This window comes from Coffea arabica, chromosome 6e (assembly GCF_036785885.1).
Source record: "Coffea arabica cultivar ET-39 chromosome 6e, Coffea Arabica ET-39 HiFi, whole genome shotgun sequence".
NCBI lineage: Eukaryota > Viridiplantae > Streptophyta > Magnoliopsida > Gentianales > Rubiaceae > Coffea > Coffea arabica.
In genome coordinates, this window is record NC_092321.1 from 25517445 (window position 1) to 25525654 (window position 8210).

General features: G+C 33.3%; 1 non-coding gene across 1 annotated transcript; it reads left to right on the forward strand.

Moving 5' to 3' along the window:
• Nucleotides 1-1036: 1036 nt before the first annotated feature.
• Nucleotides 1037-1143, forward strand: LOC113697627 (small nucleolar RNA R71). The gene has a single exon (XR_003449913.1). It is a non-coding gene; the product is annotated as a small nucleolar RNA R71 (small nucleolar RNA).
• The last annotated feature ends 7067 nt before the right edge of the window (nucleotides 1144-8210 follow it).

Genomic DNA, 8210 nt, shown 5'->3' on the forward strand with positions numbered 1-8210 from the left:
TATATATTTTGGCACTTGTTTGATTGTGTCTAATAGGGGATCATTGATCTCTACCTTGCGGAACACCTTCAGGATCTCTTTCTCCTTATCCTATTTTTTCGATTTCTCCAATCTGCTAGGAAAAGGAGGCGGATGAGTTTTAACCTCAACGACCGGGTCAGGGAGTACCATTGGATTTTTGCCATTGCTGTCCTCCTTCTCAAACTCATTCTCGATCTTTTCCTCATCCTTGTCCTTTGGAATCGTGAGTTCGACTCCCTGAATTTCCCTCCCGCTCTTTAAGGTCACCGCACTTACGTTCTTCAGGTTCAATTCAAGTTGAGATGGCAATTTACCTTGGATTTGGAATTCTAGGCGGTTAATTGCTATCGTCATCTGACTCTACATTGCTTGCATCTGTCCCAGTTGATTTCTCATATTTTGTAGATCAGAATCCGTCTTTTGTTGATTAGCAATTAATTGCTTCATCATCTTTTCTATAGATGGACTTGAGTTTGAAGGGAGTGGTGGTGAGCGAGGTTGATACTATTGTTGGTACCCTTGCTGTCTATTTGGTGCAAAATTTGACTGCCTATTTCCTTCATAGCTGAAATTAGGATGATCTCTCTAGTCCAGATTGTACGTATTTGAGTACGGGTCATATTGTTTTTTTGGCGCGGGTACGTGACCAGCCATGTTCACTTGCTCCGCACTTTCCTCTTGAATCATTGGGCATATTTATGTAGAATGATCCATAGTAGTGCAAATCCCACACACCTTAGCCTATGATGCATTTCCTACAGTCAATTGCCTAACAAAAAACGTTAACTCGGTCAACTGTTACTGGATAGAAGATGTCTCTACCTCATACACTTTGCGTGTCGGGACATCCTCTCTTATACCAAATTGCTGTAAATTCTCGGCCATTCCTTCAATTAGTTCTTACGCTTCTCGAGGAGTCTTGTTCACCAATACCCATCCACTTGCAGCATCAATTATACTCCTGTCTCTGAAAAGTAGCATCTCGTAAAAATATTGGATGGACAATTGGTCACTTATTTGGTGTTGAGGCCACTTGATGCATAACTTCTTGAACCGCTCCCAATAATCATAAAGCGACTCTCCTGGATGCTGTTTGATATCGCATATCTCCTTCCTTAGACTTGCAGCTCGAGACGCAGAAAAATATTTGTTTAAGAACTCTTTCTTCAGCTGGTCCCAAGTGGTGATGCTACCTGGTGGTAGGTAGTACAGTTAGTCTTTCGCGAAGTCCTTTAGAGAGAAGAGAAATGCCCTCATTTTTATCTGTTCTTCTGTAATTCCCGAGGGTTTCATACTGTTGCAAATGACATCAAATTCTTGCAAGTGCCTATAAGGCTCCTCACCTGATAAATCATGGAAAGATGGCAAGAGATGAATTAGACCAGATTTTAACTCGAAGGGAGTGTTATCATTCAAATTTGGGAAAGTAATGCATAATGTCTGCTGATTTAAATCAGGAGCAACCAACTCCTTTAGTTTTCATGCATTAGCTATAGGGACTCCTTCTTGATCCGAGTCACCCGAAATATCACCAAGCGAATCTGTTGGTTTAATTTTTGGCTCAAGTCTCTAAGATGTAGCACTAGATTGCTCCTCTCTAAGCTGTCTGATCTCTTTCTGTGTTCTCCGCGCAGTCTTCTCTATTTCGGGGTCGAAGATTTGTTCACCTGTATGAGAAGAACGACGCATACATTAAAAAAATACCAAAAACTCAAAACAAGAATGAACTCAAAAAGAAACAAATAACTAACGCCAGTCCACGGCAACGGCGCCAAAAATTGACAGGTTGTCGAGCCTGTGCAATAATAAATACTTACTCAAAATATAATTTCTGTAGATAGTGATAAGCAGGGTCGAATCCACAAGGACTGTGGGTATTTGCCTCTCTTGAAATCTAGAGTAACACGGGGGGTGTTTTTGTATAAAAGATGACTATTAAAGCAGTTCAACTAAAAACAAATATCTAACTAAAATTAAATGACAATTCACTAAAATCGGAGTAATAATAACTAAAGATCTAGCCAAGAAATAACTTCAGCAATGGTTCACCTAATTGATCATCGATGCAAAGGCGGTTCCAATTATTTACTAATAAATAGGTTATAACTGTCAAACAAGCCATGACAGTCAACCCCTCCTTACTGTGTCGGTGATTAAGGTATGCCCGTTAATTACTGCTCTAATTGAGAAATAATTTTAGGTACACTCGTGAGATTTAATTCCCCAATTGCCTTACGTCTTAGAGAAGCTCTATTCTAACCAAATAACGCACTACCAGAATTATTTTAGATTAGCCCGTGTATTCCTCTGATACAAACCCAATCATGTCAATTGTTACTATTTCAGAGCAATTAAACAATTACGGATTTAATACCCTAATTGAGAATAGGTTACTAAATCAATTCACTATCTGGATCCAAGATAATCAATTAATTAAACAACCATAAGCACTGCAAGCGAAGAATATGCAAATACCAATAAATAAGAGGAAAAGATAAAATTAATTCAATCTCACAATTTTTAGATGAACCAAAGCCTCTGTTGTTTCTCGACTAGAAAAAGGGATTTAGTTCATCCCTGATGAGAAAAACCCATACAAAGCTATAGAAAAAGTTGCGGCCGTTGTCCTTGATCGGGAGAATTCAATTCGTTCGAATAAAAGAAGGAATAACAAGACTCCAGAGAATGACTAATTGGTTACTACTTGTCCTGACATACCAAGGAAAAACTACTGCAAGACGAAAAAGAAAATTGTCTGCTATCTCTATTTCCTTTCTAATTTCTGCCACTTCCACGATGCGGCTCTCCAGAGGAGAAAAGGAAAACTCCCCGTCTTGTTCCATCTCCTCTCTCTTCGGCAATTTCCAAAAGGGGAAAAGTTCCAATTGTCCAAAAGTGCCCCTGGATGCCGTATTTGCCCTTGGAGTAAGGAGGTAGAGTCGAATTATTCTCCCCTTGTTGACTGTTGCTAATACTCTTCCCTGACAATCGTCAAATCGACATCTTTTTATGGTATTTGTGTTCCACTCCCTGTAATAAATACAAATTTTCAAAAGTGAATAGAATTTGACAATTAATCCACATCGGGTAAGGTAATAGGGGAAATTAATTATAAAATAAATAATAAAATTGCAACCTATCATTAGGCCATAAGATTGGTTCGAAAAATTGTCAGATTGATTGTGGTATTGCAATAGAGATAAAAAAAGAATCCTATCAATTGAATTGTGGTTATTAAAATCACAAAGTGAATTGTCAATGAATTGACATCAAATTGTGTGAGGAAAACAATCTATCCAAGTGCGTGAATTATTGCAAAGAGAAAAACTTGAAAATGAAGCATTCAAATTGATATTAGCAAAATCTGTAAAGGAGATCATTGTTTGTGATTATGTTGGACCGAATTAGAGGGAGCTTGATTTAAAGAAGGCAATATTGGCATATTAAATCAAGATTCAATGATAGAAATTTCTATATTATTATTTAACAGCCTTTTAGTGAAGCTAAGGTTTTAACAATTCTATTTGAGTCAAGTTATGGTAGTTTATTATTTAGAAATTAGTATTTTATCAAAAAATTTCCTATGGTTGTAAAACTTGTTTATCAAGTCACATAATTTATAAATAGGGAGTCTTATTATTGTATCAGTTGAGAAGAGTGAAATTTGATAAGCTTGTTATTATGGTGTGTGTTTAATATATTATTGTTGGTATTAATCTTCTTCTCTTACACATATTGGTATATATGTGTAAATTGTCTCCCCATCTGCATTGGTTCTATAAAATATATCTCTTATAACTTTTTGTTAGAATTTTTTGGATTCTACATCAATAGCTTTGTTATTGAACTTTTATATTTATGACCCCCGAGGCTCTAGTTAGTAAAAATTCGTATTATATACCCATCTAATAAACGTTTGTCCATATATTATTAAAAAACTTTTGTATTCCTTACATGTCAAAAATATTATGAAAAAATACTTGTACATTTTAATAAATTGTATAAAACACATGATAAACGTTTGGGTTATTATACTTCACTATCTTACAAGTTGTGTAGGGATTAGCCTTCTAAGTTATGTACGAAATAGGAACAACATGAATGAAAATTTCTATAGATTTATACATATAAACTAATAAGGTGATAAGGGCTAGAATTCGTAAGAGTGTGGCATAAATCTTTGAATATCATAGTAATTTTACTGATATTTTTAATTTCATAGTATCAACGAATATGTACTTTTATGCTGATTTTTATACTTTTTTAAAAAGGAAAATCATTTGTAAACTTTTTTGAATATAAAAAATTTGTTAAATTATTATTATAACACGTTTTATATTGTGATATGCGTAGTTGGATTTGACTGTATATACGGTAACGCTGGCGAGGTTACAAGGTCAAGATGTTTGCGGAGTTTCTATGTCGGGTTTAGTTCTTGTGTAATCGGGTTGATGGCCATTTTTTGTACTTTTATGAAATAAAAGGATGGTTGGTATAATTAGAAAATGTATCTATGATATGGCTTTTTCTAACGGGTGTTCATTTTATTAACATAGTTAAAATTTACTTAACCTATCATATATATATATATATACTACAATTATTATTCCCCTTATATTTATATGCTTTCTATATTTAATTTTACTTACCTTCCTTTGTATTTATTTATTTTTTTAATTAATCTTATATTTTCAAAAATATGATACTTGAAATATATTATAACGAGTGTTCAATAGGCAGCAATTAGACAGACCCTTGTGATATAAGTAAAAAAGAAAAAAAATCCGTACAATGCCATATTCAAACAAACTTATTAATTGTTTTTGGGATAATTTCAGAAACCTATTTCAGAAACCTCCCTCGAGGTTTCTGTTAATTACAGATAGCTCCCCTCAAGTATTCAAAATTACACTTACTACCCTAACTTTTACTATTTAGGGAACCATGTAGGGCCAATAACCTAAATTCTTTTTCAATAATCCTAAACTAACCTTCTATTGAAATTGTGAAAAAAAAAGAAAAAATAATTTAGTCACCACTTTCCACCTATACACTTTTGCAACTAATCAAGCATTCCCAACTCAATCCCTCCCTATAGTATGCAGAGGCCCAAATTCACTCCAACTCAGTCCCCAAAATTTGGACAGTCACAAAATTCCCAACCTCTGCTCAAATGCTTTAAGTGCAAATCAATTACAACGGTCACCTCAAATACCCAAATGTTTCTACAATTCATCTATTTCATTCCTTGCCCAAAATGAACCAATCTCAAATTCCAAATTACAATCTCATTGGCTGTCATCTTGCCAAACATAAAACAATATCCTAGCCTATGATCACCAAAACCAGAGAGCAATGCTTTTACATAGCAAAGCATATGATTTAGTAATACTCCATCAACATCTAGGGATCTAGACCAACTTCGATATCCATAGCAAACTACTATCAACTATTGCAAATCAATTAAAAAAACCCAAATGCAGTTGTTAATGTACAAGAAAATTTATCTTTATAGAAGGCAAAATTGCATGCCCCTCATCTAGACCTTTTTCCCTTCCAACCGCCAGTTTCTTTTTTTTTTTTTATTTTAAATCTATCACTAGTATCCTCATTGTCTCTATCTATTTTGACAGTAAAATCTACTCACCTCAATTTATTATTTAGCAATTTCAAGTCATTAGCATCAACAAAGCATAAGAAAAGTTGGAAAATCGAAAGGTTCTAATTATTGAGAATGAGAGAGGCGGACATTGCTTTGCTGCCATTATGGTTGGTGAGAACAGGTTATGGGATGAAGGAGAAAAGAGATAGGACTCAAGAGGGATGTAAAAACAGAGAACTATAAGTAGTTGGTGAATCTGTGGCAAGATAGGTAGTAGTGACAATTTTTTTTTTCCGTTTCACCATTTTGTTTCATCGCACGGTATAGATTATCTATTTAATGAAGGACATTGTTGTCAGTTCATTACATCAAGGGAGGTTGGTGTAATTTTCTAAATTTGAGGGGAGCTGTGTGAAAATGTTAGTAATCTCAGGGGAGGTTTCTGAAATTATCCCTTGTTTTTTTTATTAAGAAATTGCATTTTGAGTGGTTTGCCCTTAAGTAACTAAACAAAACCACTAGGAGGGTTGGGTTGGAGGGTAATTTGAGAGGAATTGTAACTAGGAATTCCAAAAGGGGAAAACCAACGGATGAATTTAATGCATCCCACTTAAAAAAAGAAAAAAAAATCCCAAAAGGGGAAAACCAACGGATATCGCACACGGAAATTGACAACATGGACTAAAAAGGAAAAGGTAAAAAAAATTTCTAGGGAAACAGATATTTGACTCCCAAAAACAAACTAAAAGAGAAAAGAAAAGAAGTGGTAAGCATTATATGGTAAAACGAATCGTATTGGTCAATTGGTCAAAATTGACCGGGTTATATCAAGTTTATTAATTATTAACAAGGTTAGTGTCAATTTTGCCTCCAATTCAGCTCAATTAATCAATTAACTTATGGATTTGTTAAATTGCAGATTTGTTGATATTTTTTCAGATCTATTGTATCTGTTAAACTACACATCTGTAATTTGTAGTGCATATTTAACCGGTCATTAGGGTTGGACGATTCCAACAATATGTGAATGAAATTTTCTTTTATCCATAAAAAACCAATAAATGTAGAGTGGGGAATTCTCCACAATTGTTTTGACAGGCTATGAATTTTTTTTTGGGCAACAATATTTGTATAATCTATTCTATCCTATTCTACATGAGATTATATAAGAGGTGCAGTGGCTAAAGAGACTGTATAAGAGATTAGCAGATATACAAATCTAACTTCGGTATCCTATTCTACAGGAGACTATATAAGGGATTAGCAAATATACAAATCTAACTAGATAAAGGGATGTTTTGACACTTCTTTTGAATTTTTTTCCCTTGTAGGTGGGGTTTGAACCCCGACCTACATCCCAAAAAGGTGGTGGTCACCGAGCCAAAGTTCAGTGGTTAGTTTTTAGTAGGCTCTGATGTTCTGATGTTTTGTATAGATACTTTAGAAAGACTTAAAAGCGTCCCTGCAAAAGCTGCAATTTTTTATCAATAAATCTCATAGTGTGCTAAAAAGAAAAAGAAAATTTCTTTTATACAAAAAAAAAACAATTAACTTTTGGAAATTTCTAACAGGTGTCTGCCAAATTTGTTCTACTTTATTAAAAAACTAGTTTTGTACCCGTTCGTTGAACGGGAATCATTGAAAAAAAAATAAAATATTTAGTTAATTTTATAAAAATGTCGATATAAAATACAGATTCAATGTATAATCTATTATAACTTGTCTTAAGTGTATTACTATGTAAAGTATACAAACTTATATAAATTATTTTTATAGTATAAATTTGAACATCTAATTCAGTGAATAATAATTCAAAAATGGAAAAAATAACATTCAACAATACCGTAACATTCAAAAACTTGAAAATAAATAAAAAGTGCAGTAAATAGTATCAAATAATATTCTACTCTTCAGAAACTTGTTTTTTTTTTCTTCTGTTTGAATATTCTCCTCGATTTGTCCGTGCAACTCAGCATTTATTGATTTTCCATTATTACTGCATGATAGCAAAGCAGGATTTAATTAGCCACACTATTTACGGTATTTGATGTATTAAAGTGGGTAATAATTTTATAGTAAATTGTATTTGTAGACTTAGTTGACTATATATTATGCCCATGAAAATCTTGTTGCATTGACCCTTGAACACCAACATACATAAATTTCGCAAAATGAACCAAAATAAATTTTCCCCTTTGAGTTCATGATCACTCAAGAGGCATAGACCAAATGCTTATAATATGAATATTTAATAGCAGTGTCAGACACAGCAAAAAAAATTCAACTAAAGTAACTAATAGTAATAATAGCTAAAGACACAAATTTCGTGAAGAAATGTCTTAGTCAATTGATTATTAAAAATTTAAGAACAACATGGGACGTAATCAACAATAACATTTACTTCCATAAAATTCTAACATCTAAAGATGAACATATTTTTTTAAAAAAGAATCTTTTGGCTCGCTGAAAACAATTTCATTACAAAAATTCTAGACAACAAAACCCATGAAAATTTATATATATGAGGTGAAAATTTGATTAAAAAATATTTACGAAAATCATGCGTAATTTTTGAAAAAAAATGGCA